Consider the following 13,575-nt stretch of genomic DNA (forward strand, 5'->3'; position numbering starts at 1 on the left):
TCAAAAAACGTAACAATGCATCTGACCTAGTGTTTAATTTGGCCCTGGGGTGACCAGGGCAGGTTTTTAGACACACCCTGGGGTGCGTTCCTGAGTATAGCTCTTCATTTTCTCTCCTTCAAATGAGTGCTTCCTTTCCCCTATTCCGTGGGGTCGGACAGGCTTACCGCAGTTTTTCTAAATGTTGAGAGTTTTGTCTCCAAGAGCTTCACTATCTCAGGAAATCAAGTGGTTCGAGGGATATAAAAGATAAAGGTAAAGGTATACCTGACCATTAGGTCCAGTCGCGGACGACTCTGGGGTTGTGGCGCTCATCTCGCTTTACTGGCCGAGGGAACCGGCGTACAGCTTCTGGGACATGTGGCCAGCATGACTAAGCCACTTCTGGTGAACCAGAGCAGTGCACGGAAACGTCGTTTACCTTCCCGCCAGAGCGGTACCTATTTATCTACTTGCACTTTGACATGCTTTCGAACTGCTAGGTTGGCAGGAGCAGGGAGCTCACGCCGTCGTGGGGATTCGAACCTCCGACCTTCTGATCGGCAAGTCCTAGGCTCTGTGGCTTAACCCACAGCGCCACCCGCATCTCTCAGTATATTGAGGGATATTAGAGAGCCCCAAAAATAAATGATATTAGAATAAGCCATAAACAGTTCCAAAAGAAAATCATCCAAATGAATGAGGATTCCCCCACTCCTTTTTTCTTTTTGAGAGCATCAGTTTCGATGCATCTGTTTGGGAAAGAGGTGCTGCAAAGCTTGAGGCTCTGTCCCGCATATGTTGGTGATGGTGATGGTGGTTTCTGGAGCTCTGCTGAGGAAGTAGGTGGGCCGTCACTCCTGGGCTGCTCCTCTTCTTCCTCCTGTCAATCAGCAGCACCAGCTGTCAATGGCATGGGTTGGAAAAGATGCTGCAGGGTGGCCTGTGGGGAGGGATGGGGCATGGAATTGATTCTGTTCACATCTCCTATCAGAAACTTCCTAGTTCAAACATTTGGAACCAATATGTGTAACGAATCCATTCTGAAGGAAATCATCCCCGAGTGCTCACTGGAAGGACAGATCCTGAAGCTGAGGCTCCAATACTTTGGCCACCTCATGAGAAGAGAAGACTCCCTGGAAAAGACCCTGATGTTGGGAAAGATGGAGGGCACAAGGAGAAGGGGACGACAGAGGACGAGATGGTTGGAAAGCGTTCTCAAAGCTACAAACATGGGTCTGACCAAACTGCAGGAGGCAGTGGAAGACAGGAGTGCCTGGCGTGCTCTGGTCCATGGGGTCATGCAGAGTCGGACACGACTAAACGACTAAACTACAACAACATGTGGAACAAAATGCAGCGATCTTTTCCAATTCCACACTTCTCCGAATTTTGCGATGCAGCTCTCCGATGTATACAAAAATGCATGCATGGGGGAGGTTTGCATGCATTTTTGTATACATATCAGAAGACACATATTTCTGGGAGAGTAGAGCTCAGTTTCAGAGGTGGTGATACCTTATGTATATATTTAATTTATAAGTATTCTTAACCGCTCTTCACCAAGTCGGCATACAAAGAAATATGCAGTTTTGGGGGAAGCCATCATGGCTGTTTAAAGTGGTATCACAGTGCCTCGAATGTATGGGGTGAATGTGGCCATATTGTCTCATTGAGGAAACACTGTGAGTAAAGGCAGGAGAGTGTCAGGATCAGTGTTGCGGCGGGACAGCTGTGACCCTCCAGACATAGCTGGGGGCCAACTTGTATCGGCCCCGGCCAGCATGCCCAGTGGTCGGAGAGGATGGCTCTAGGTGGCAAAACGTCTTTGGCCAGCCCTGTCATTGTGCTCGTTTATTGTGCTTTGACTGAGTTTGGTTCTCATTATCTTTTTATGGTTGCTTTTCTTTTTAATTAGCGGGAGCTGCTTTGAAGGATTTGGGCTGACAAGCAGCCCAGAAACAAATATGAACAGTATAGATGTTATGTTAATAGGTTCTGGATGAATCACGTACCTCGGTGTTCTGTAGAGCAGGGGCCTCAGCTGACCTTGGGCTCCAGATAGAGAATCACAGAATTGCAGAGTCAGAAGGGATCCTGAGGATCATCAAGTCAACGCCCTGTAATGCAGAAATATCCCATACGGGGATCAAACCTGCAACCTTGGTGTTCTGAGCACCACCACACTCTAACCAACAGAGCTAAGAAGATGGTTTAGTTAGGGTTAATAAATAATACAGACACAGCATGGAGCCAAGACAGCTGGGGGACAGGAATGGCAGATAAATCCTTGTGTGCTCACAGTCAAATCTCCCCCGATATTAAGACACTGGAAAATGTCAACAATTTGTAGACCATCTATGTATTCCAACATGGAAACCAGAGATGGAGGTTATGCGTGTCTTATTACAGGGGGGAGACCAGGAGCTCACCAAGACAGTAGCTAAGTTCCTCTATTTGATTTTTTTGTCGCCGAAGTACGCTACAGGATCCTGCCCTTGCTGGAAACCCACAGAGATGAGGCGGATTGCTCGCCTCTTCTGCCCTTTGGCAGGTGAGTGTGTCGTTGGGGTGGCGACGAGATCGCACTGGCCTAACTATTCTGAATGTTCTTATGTGATGCCAATAAAGGTTACTTGACTTGACTTAAGACACTGGTGAGTCCTTCGTTTTTTTAATAGCTAGCATCAATTCTATGCAAACCCTCCCTCCATTAAGACCAAGGGCTCTTTCGCCCCAGCAAGAGAGGTTGCAGCAGAGATGCCTGTGACAAAAGGGAGAAGCTCTGGAGAACCTCCCGTGCCATTCCTTGCACAACTGCCTTGCAGAGCAGGCCGGTTGCGTCTTCACTACACAGTACCAGCTGCCACCGCCACTTACAATTGTCCTCTCCTGACAGGAATAAATATGTTGTGTTCAAGGAAGCACTAAGAACCCACACAAATACACACAGAGACCTGGGCATTTTGGCCTGGCTGGAATGCATTCTTGCACTCCCATCATGTCTGTTGCTGGCCTGGATAGAGGACCGAGAACAACATGCAGCTATGTGTAGAAACTAGCCTATGGCACAAAGGTAAAATTTATATTTGTTGATCTGCCGACTCCATCACACACACACACACACACACCTCCAACCAACACTGGCATGAGGTCCCCAGAAGGCTCCCCTGATGCAGAAAACATTTTCTCAAGCTTTCCATACCATACCAGGACATTTTCTTGTCACCCCTGCACCCTGTTCCAGCATCACCTACGGAAGACTGTTCTTTTCTAACATACCTTTGATTTACTTGTCGTGCTTGTTTGTTGATATGCATCTTTGCATTTATATATATTCTGCTGTTGGTGCATCCTTTTTATTTATTATGATACTTATGGAATCATAGAATCTTAGAGTTGGAATCATCAATTCCAACCATTCCTGCAATGCAGGAATCTGGCACCCATGACAGACGGCCATCCAACCTCTGCTTAAGAACCTCCAAGGAAGGAGAGCCCACCACCTCCTGAGGGAGACCATTCCACTGACAGCTATTAAGTTCTTCCTTATATTGAGTCGGAATCTCATTTCTTGCAGCTTGAATCCCTTGGATCGGGTCTTAGCCTCTGGAGCAGGAGAAACCATCTTCCTCCATCTTCCATGTGACAGCCCTCAAGATATCTGAAGATGCTTATCACATCTCCTCTCAAAATAAAAATATAAAAAATTGTCCAGTTGCATCTTATAGACCAACTAAGTTTGTTCTGGTATAAGCTTTTGTGTGCATGCACACTTCTTCAGATACCTTCTGAATTCTTCAGGTATGCATGCACACGAAAGCTTGTACCAGAACAAACTTAGTTGGTCTATAAGGTGCTACTGGACAATTTATTTTTATTTTGACTGCGTCAGAACAACATGGCTACCTACCTGAATCTATATCTTCTCTCAGTCCATCACATGCCCACCTCCCTCAGTTGTTCCTTCTAAAAAAGCCCAAGGTGGTATTCTACTTTTCCTCCAAAAAGCCCAAGTTCTCCCTCTTCTTGGTTTATCCCCACAACAACCTGACCATGTAGGTTAGGTTGAGGGATTGCTGTTCAATCGTTCTATCCATCGGTTGCTGCATCGAGCATTTCTGAAGCTGGAAGGGCGAAGAATAAGTTGTCTAATAAATGAATAAGTTATTAACGGACCCCTAACTTTGCATCGCCCCTTGTGCTATGGACACGGCGTGTTCTATTTGGACAAGAGGAACGGGCTTTGTTCCTGCAAGCGAATGCCTGGTGCAGCTTCCTCTCAGCCCCGGCCCCTGCATCTTTTGCATTCAGATCACAGGCAAGTTAACCTTGGCTTTATTTCTGGTGCAGGCTGTAATGTACCGCTTTCTGCTGCCACAGTAATGACCCTGGATGGTGACAGGCAGGCTGTGGAGCTCGCAGGATGCCCTAGGAAAACTAAACCAATTTACTAGCAGAGCTGCTCCATCTCGGGAGGATCTGGGGACGTTTTCTGCCACTTCCTCACGACTTCTCTTATTATATCCTGAGCGTTATATGGCTCTGCGGCTGCATAACTTACCAGATACAGATGGATTCTCAAGCACAGGTAGGTGTACGTGCGCCAAGGAAGTCATTTAAGGAAATCTCCACTTGCTGCTTTTATGAAGACACAGTCCCTGCCTGTCAGGCCCGCAAGGATGTGCTGGAGCCCGAGGAAATATTGCAGCCCCCCCAGCCCAGACGGTTCCCCTTCTCACTTTTACGCCAGTGTGGCTCACCTACATGCACCCACGAGTGCATTCCCACACACACCAGTACATTTTGGCACCTGAGGCAAACCCCCCTCCCAAATAGCTTATCCCTCCCCACAAGGGAAGAAGGGATGAGTGAAGGAACAAGGAGGGGGAGGAAAAACAACATCGGGATGTGCTGCCCCTGGGGATCCTGCCGCCTGAGGCCGTTGCCTCACTTGGTCTCATGTGTGGGCTGGCCCTACAGAGACAGACAGACACACACAGAGAGAATTGCTCATGCGCTGGCAACATGCTGACTAACACTCTCTCTTCAGAAGCTGCGTCACTACAGACTACTGCAAATTAAATGAATGCATCCAGGAGTTCCAACTTGGCCCAGCGACTGTGGTTGCCCGGGGCCATGGGTAGTATTGAAATTTGTGGGTGCCAATTCATGGGGAATATTGTGGGTCCTCAGGCACCCAGGGCCTCAGGGAGTTGGCACCTGAGAATGCACCCTACAACAGGCAGAGAAGATTTGCAACTGGGGTGGGAGGAGCTTGAGCAGTGACCCTCGGTGTAAGAATAATGGCGCTTAGGTACAAAATGTGACCCTGTTTTACCCTGTGACATGTTGGTGGATGTGAGGATGCTCTGATGATAAGAGGATGCTCTGATGTACCACTTCAGACTTCAGGTGTGTGGTGATGTGTTGAATGCTCCCCCATGGTTTTCTTGTTTTTGCTTGTTTCCTTGTATATAGGAAGCCGGCTCAACTAGAAAATCTCCCCCTGAAATGCTAGGTTTTTGTTTTTCTTAAAATCACAATAATCCCCCTTATAGACTGAAGTGGCACAGTCCCTTCTACAGTCTCAGAATTCTACCATCTCTCTCCAGATCTACCGCAAAGTGCAGAGCGTGAGCCAGAAAGGTCCTGATTCACACCTCATCTCATAATGATGTGGCCACTGTGCTCTCAGCATCCTGTCCCACTCGCCCCGAAAAAATCAGCATCATGGGGGTGAAAATATGGGCCTAACTTGTAAAAGTACAGTAATATGACATAATGTCCATGAATACACCTTAAAATACTTTTATTGGGTCTATTATTCGAATAGACTCGTTGAAATCAAAAGGATTTGAATGAGCAAGTCCCAATGGTTTCAATGGTCTTATGCTAAATATGGACCAAAGGCTTGTTCACATGCTGCACTGAGCACAGGTGCAAAGTATCCCAGCCCACGTAAAAGGGTTTGTGTCAAAGAGTCCACCCTTGTTGATATACAGAGCTTAACGGTAGTGCGCAGGGGTACAGACATTACACTCGCTGAACGTGACATGGGAATGACTGTACAAGTGTACAGCTCAGCTGTTGTGTACACATGGATATGGATGGTACACCCACTGAATGGAACATGTGAAAAATTTTACTGTCTAGATCCAACCAGAGAGGTGACATCCAATATATTAAGAGTGGACTTCCACTCCTACAATGGGACATCCTTTCCTCTCCCTTCTTCTTCTGTAGCCCCCACTCCAAATCTGTTTCAGAGGACTCCCAAACTCTCCAAGTGTCCCTATTTTCCAGGGACAGTCCTGGATTTATAGAAGTTGTCCTGGTTTCTGATTTAATCCCAGAATGTCCTGCTTTACCTTAGGATGTCCCCATTTTCATAAGAGAAATGTCGGAGGGTATGGAGTTATGTGACTCCAGAACCAAGATGGTAAGTAACTATACAACTTTTAGAAGGGAAGTTATTTTAAAGGTTAATGTTGTATTTTGTTTTTATATATGTTGGAAGCTTCCCAGAGTGGCTGGAGCAACCCACTCAGATGGATGGGGAAAGAAGGAGGAGGAGGAGGAAGAGGAGGAGAAGGAATAAGACGCCTCTATTTTCATTGGAGGAATAATATTGGAGGGTATGGACACTGGTGGTGCTGTGGGTTAAACCACAAAGCCTAGGGCTTGCCAATCAGAAGGTTCGAATCCCCATTGCTCGGTCCCTGTTCCTGCCCACCTAGCAGTTCAAAAGCACGTCAAAGTGCAAGTAGATAAATAGGTACCACTCCGGCGGGAAGGTAAACGGAGTTTCTGTACGCTCCTCTGGTTTACCAGAAGCGGCTTAGTCATGCTGGCCACATGACCCGGAAGCTGTACGCCGGCTCCCTTGGCCAATAAAGCAAGATGAGCACCGCAACCCCAGAGACGTCCGCGACTGGACCTAAAGGTCAGGGGTCCCTTTACCTTTATTTTCATTGGAGGAATAATATTGGAGGGTATGGACTTCTCAACCCTCCAGACCGCATTTGTGGAGAAGAATCTGCTATGCCAATAGCATCTGCCCTGCTGAGGGATGGACACGTTAGATCTCACCCGTCATGTTTGAACAGCTCATTATGAGCAATATAACAAAAACCCAGGAACTCCAATATTGAAATATTGTGACATTAACACTGAATAATTACAGCTGTCATGCAATTGTCAAATATCCAAGATGGCACTTCAGGCGGATTGTTTCTGTGCTGTACAAATCAATTCTAAAGAGAGAGTGTTTTGAAGAGGAGGCACGAGTGGCAGGCAGGCAGATAGGAACAAAGTCCTTATTGAGATATGTCAAGAATGGAAGCCACGTAGTCTGGGCTTGGGGTGAATCTTGGTTATCCACGCCCCTGATCTCAGGCGGATGGAGTGCCAAATCTCTGAGAACTAGCTCTCAAACGTGCAGCCCGCTGCCAGTTCCTACTTTCGTTCTGTTTCTAATCAAGCTGCCACCAGCATGAATGAGATAAGACCCCTAAGGAAAACGTTAGTTTGCAGAGCCTACCAAATGGAAAAAGAAAAAGCGATAAAATTGCTACCGTGCTTTGTCAGCTGCCCTGATTCCCTGTTTATTTCCAGGACTAGTTTAAGGTGATGGTTTTAACCTTGAGAGCCCTTAATGAGCTGGAAGCAGGTGACCTGGAATTTCACCACACCTACATATAAACTGCCTGGTTCTCCGGATCCTCATCAGAGGGCCTGCTCTGAGTGCCGTTGTCGGCTTGAGAGAGGGCCTTATTGGTGTTGGCACACCAGTTATGGAGTTGTTTCCCTTGCAACCCCTTTATGGTGTTTTCAGCACCAGGCAAAGACCTTTTACTTCACCCAGGAACAAGTAAATAATTTGTGCTTACACAATCTGGGCTTTTCCATTTGATTTTGTTTTACTGTATATCAGGAGCTGCAAATCGTAGGAAGAAGTTCTTGGAACCTTTCCCCTGTTCAGAATGAGAGGTCTCCTAGTCTTGCATGCAATGAAATATAGTCATGCTTAAGCAGGGGCAGGGGATGGAGTGGGGTGGGCTTTTTTTAATGTAGGACATGTGTTGTAAACAAAAATTGCCCTTTTCCCTTATGGGGTATCCAAGAGCCCATATAGAGTCCTTACATAGGTTCCCTATTGGTAGGAGAAGATAACAGAGGCCAACCAGAGAATATTGAGAGGCAAAGCAGCTAGTAAGCTTGATCTTTATTGAACTGTTGCAACAGGGTGCTCCCCTCACCCGCAAGAGCGGAAGAGGAACCCAGAACAATGGCACGCAAGGCCTTATAAAGACTTTTGAAATTGCCCCCCTGTAGATCAAAACCACCCTCAGATACATCATACCTACATCACAAAATAGGCAGCCTAAAACAGAAATTTGAATGTTGGTTTTTCTCCTGTCGTTTTTTTCTCCTGTCTGGCAGGTTACTTGGTTGGATTTCCTGGGGAGCCTGGCCAGTCTTTTGTAATGATAAATACTTAGTTCCTGGGCCAGGTCACAGGCTCACACCCTATTCCTATCTTAAATGTGCCCTTAAGACAGGATTTGTGAGGAAAGAGAAAATGGGAGGTTTCCCAATTTGATCTTGCAGAGAAAACATTTGCTCAGTTTAGGAATCAAAATGGTTCCAGGTCGGTCTTCCTGTGCTGATCTATGTACGTGCTTGGTTGGTACGCTTATGAACATTACCATATATCTAAGACCTCAAAATTCCTATCACACATGGGTTGGCAAACTAAGGGCTGCGGGCCAGATCAGGCCCAACTGCCTTCTAGATCCAGCCCACGGAGGGTCCGGGAATCGCTGTGTGGATCGCCAGTGTGTGCGTTCTTTCCCTCTCCCTCCCATGGCTGCGCTTTTCTTCTCAGGGACAGAGCAATCTTGTCCCACGCCGGGCGCTGTTGACGGCGGGAGTCAGCTCACCTGCCGGCCTGCCTCAGCAGGGTGGCACTGTGTGATGCCGACTACTGCTGTGTTTTCCTCCTGCTCCTCCTCCCTCTCCCTCAGTCCACCCCCTGCCTTCTTTGTGCCCCTTTTCTGCGCCGCTTCCTCGCACGGTTTCTTTGTCACCGCCTGTCTCCCTCCCTCCCTCCCTCCTTCATTCCTCCCATGGCGTTCAGGCGGGTCATTGTAGTGGCCACGGCCACTTGTGGGTTGGCGGGCGGCTCTGTCTTCTTCTCCACGGTGCCTCTCAGGAAGCTGCAGGAGTGGGACAAGTGGGACAGGTAAAAGCTCCGGCAATGTTCGCCTACCTCCGTCCGCGGCTCCTCCACTGGGGCTGCTGCTTCCGTCTTCGCCGGCTAACGCAGCCCCCTACCCTGCCACGGCACCTGGCTGGTTGGAGAAGCCCAACTGTGGCTGTTGGGACAACAAGTGGGACAGGTAAAGCGAAGCATCTTCAGGCCTCTTTGCAGGCAGGTAAATTTGTTCATCCCCCCCAAAAAAATATAGTCCAGCCCCCCACAAGGTCTGAGGGACAGTGGACCGGCCCCCGGGCCCCTGCTTAAAAGGTTCGCTGGCCCCTGATGTAGGAGATGCTGAACCAGGAACTAAGCAGGAAGAACAAACAATCTCTTGTGTATTGTGGATAACTCAGGCCTTTTGTCTTAGTAAGTAACCAGCAGGCAGATGTTGGCTCCCCATTTTGCATAGACATGCTGTTAATTGTTTTGGTTTTTTTTCTCCTGCCAGGGAAAACAATTAGGCTGCTTTCTATTAATCGTACAGTATTATAACTTTGCATTTTTTTCTATTACTTTTTTTTTTTTGCAAGCTGGCCAGATAACACATTCCTTCAGTAGCCATGCAAATAGAATTAAATAATAAACCAACATTAAAGGCGGGCAGGGGATATTTTTTTGCTATGTTCTTTCTTTCTTTCTTTCTTTCTTTCTTTCTTTCTTTCTTTCTTTCTTTCTTTCTTTCTTTCTAAAATACATTTTTATTAGGTTTCTTTGTTATAACAAATTGCAAATGCAATTATCCAAATTTTATATTTTACAAACCCCACCCTCCCTTAAACTTCCCTCCTCTTCCCTTTCTGGTTTATTACATGACTTGTTATCTTCCACATGTTAAATAACTATACATGTTGTTACGCTGTCTATCATCATATTCCGCTTAAATAAAGTTGTGAATGTTTATTCAAAACCTGCCAATGAGTCCATCTCTTTTTGTTGTTTCTGTAGGTAAGTTGTGAAAGGTTCCCATTCTATTTTAATGGCACTATTGTCCTTGCCATGTAATTTGTCCGTTAACTTTGCCATTATGCATAATTCATCGATTTTTCTTGCCATTGTTCTTTGGTTGGTATTTCTCCTGTCTTCCAGCCTTGGGCTAGCAAAACGGTTGCCGCTGTTGCAGCATGTATAAATATTTTCCATTTTTCTTTTGGCAGATCTTGACCTGAAATACCCAGCATTGGTATGTTATTTCTGTGATCATATTGAACGCCCATTTGGGTGAGAGATTCCCACTGCTATGGCATTACGTTTGGCTGGCATTAAGTGCTATCTGGACACTAGCTTCTGAAAGGATTCCATTGCTATGAATGTGGTATTAAATAACTGTTTGGTCCACATAGCACACAAGATGCACTTGAACCCAATTGGCACGTACTATATCAAAATGCTAAGTGATATTTATACTGGAAATGCCCGATGCAAACTTGTGTATCAACTTGGGTAGCATATTGCCACCCTTTATTTTCAGCCTGGGCCATGAAAATATCATCAACGCCTCCGGCAATAAAGAAATAAAAAGAACATCCCTAAAGTGGCACAGTTATTGCTACAAATGTTACTGATAAGCACCGATGAAATGCAAGGAAATCGTTTTAGGAAATAGAGCAAGCATAAATGCTGGAGCCCATTATCTTGTGCCACTGCTTCGGAATTATGCCTATTTATCGCATTAAAAAATAACCCTTTGCCAGTCCGAGGAAATCCCTTTAAAATATCACACATCCCTTATAAACAAGGGTCAGCAAACTTTTTCAGCAGGGGGATGGTCCACTGTCCCTCAGACCTTGTGGGGGGCAGGACTATATTTTTTTGGGGGGGGGGATGAACGAATTCCTATGCCCCACAAATAACCCAGAGATGCATTTTAAATAAAAGCACACATTCTACTCATGTAAAAACACGCTGATTCCCAGACCATCCACGGGCTGGATTGAGAAGGTGATTGGGCCGGATCCGGCCCCCAGGCCTTGGTTTGCCTACCCATGCTTTAAAATACCATACATCGTACTACCATACAGGTTGGGGTAGCTGTAGCCTGGGGCATTAGGTAAAGGTAAAGGGACTCCTGACCATTAGGTCCAGTCGTGGCCGACTCTGGGGTTGCGGCGCTCATCTCACTTTATTGGCTAAGGGAGCCGGCGTACAGCTTCCGGGTCATGTGGCTAGCATGACTAAGCCGCTTCTGGTGAACTAGAGCAGCGCATGGAAACACCGTTTACCTTCCCGCCGGAGTGGTACCTATTTATCTACTTGCACTTTGACTTGCTTTCAAACTGCTAGGTTGGCAGGAGCAGGGACCAAGCAACGGGAGCTCACCCCATCGTGGGGATCCAAACCACCGACCTTCTGATTGGCAAGTCCTAGGCTCTGTGGTTTAACCCACAGCGCCACCCGCATCTTATGCACTCCCTAATTCCACACTAACTTCCAGATTTTGAACTACAACTGGCAAGCATGACCAAAAGGCAGGGGTGATGGAATTTGAAAGGCAGTAACATCTGGAGGACATCCCTGCTGCTGCTGCTGCTGTTGTTGTTGTTGTTGTTGTTGTTATACTGCCCTATACCCATAGATTTCAGGATGGTTCACAACATAAAATTACAATATAAAAATGCAAAGTACTTAATAAAAATAAGAACTAAGACAACCCAATAATCCCCTCTACCACAACACATACAAAAGGGCATCGGATGTCAATCAGCTAAGGACTTGGTTGAAGATGGGGAGTCACCACAGAAAAGGCCCTTTCTCATGTTGCCACCCTCCAGACCTCCCATGGGGGAATCACATGAAGGGCAGCCCACCATTGGAAGGCTATGTTCCTTGGAAAGGCATATACCTATGTAGATTTATGTTGAGAGGCCACTGTTAAGATGTCACACAAACAGCCTCTCAAATGGGAGAAGAAAGAAAAGGCAATATGTCATCTTTCTCATTTACTTTTCCTTTCACAAACCAGAGCGGCTGTCCCTCCCCATCTCATTCCACCATCCAGCAGAAACCTCATTAAGGAATCCTTCTTTTCCAAACCCCCTCGTGTGCCATCTCCCTAAGGGAGTTTTAGTGCCATAACTCAAGCGAGCTTTCAAGTCTTATATTATTTCTGTTTTGATTTATCTCACGCCCTGTTCACAGCAGCCCAGGGCAAAGCACAGCGTGGTTAAAAGCTGGGAAAATATCAAATGTGAATCCAAAGCGTATCCTATCATTGACGATCATTTATAGGGCAATTATATTATGCAGAATGCTTTATAACCTGCCATTTAGGCTGTTGACAAATCGGCAAAGGACACCGCCAACGTTCCCGTTTTGCAAACAATGCTCTTCCCAGGGCACAGCCTCTGACTGCCACCAGCGATGCAAAGATTGCAGTTGTATATGCACTTAAGAGTTGCATGAGACATCAATAGGTCACCTAACCCAACCTGCTTGCAAGAAACCCACTCCTCCAGGATCCCTGACAGGTGGGCCTCTGTTTCAAGACCTCTAAGGAAGGAATTGACTGCAATGCAGTCCTGCGTTATGCCAGCTTGCCAGTTTAAGATTGCTCAGGACTCTGGTCTTCCCACCCTAGCAAGGCAGAGAGGCCATGTCTCCCCCTTCAGCATGCAAACTGTAGAAAGGGTTCATCTGGCTGGGAGGTGGGGAAATCCAGCAGCAGGGATAGCCTTTCACGACTTCCAAAAGGCGTCTGTCTGTCTGGGGAATGACTAAAAGCCACCTGAGTCAGGAGAGCTTTCAAAAGAACAAAAAAATACTGAATCAATCAATTGTGCTCCAGAACTTTTTATTTTGACAATATTTCCAGGATCAAACAAGGATATTCTGTCGAAAGAACTGTAAACATTTTCACTAATGGCAGCTAGATGGGTACCTCAGTTCAGCATGGGAAGGAATCGGAAAATCTGTCTACACAGATTTCTGTTTAGGGAAGCTTTTAATATTTGATGAATTATTGTATTTTAATATTTTGCTGGAAGCCGCCCAGAGTGGCTGGGGAAACCCAGCCAGATGGGTGGGGTATAAATAATAAATTATTATTATTTATTATTATTATTACACTATTTCGGTATGATAGCCTTTGGTCTGCTGCAACCTCAGGAAAGATAGCGGCCAATCTAAGACTGAAACAGAGGAAGGCAATATTTCAGTACAATTTGGTGGGACTTTATTCATTTACCTTCAATCCAAATATGTGCATCTCTCTGCCAGAAGTAGCCAGATCTATATGGATGTCATAGGTCAAGCACAGAGATTTCTGGTGATTGTCTCACACCATTAAGAAAAATGAGAGGGCATTTATAATATATAGATGACCCTCAGGGACCCTT

This window comes from Podarcis melisellensis, assembly GCF_964234715.1.
Source record: "Podarcis melisellensis genome assembly, chromosome: 1".
Taxonomy (NCBI): Eukaryota; Metazoa; Chordata; class Lepidosauria; order Squamata; family Lacertidae; genus Podarcis; species Podarcis melisellensis.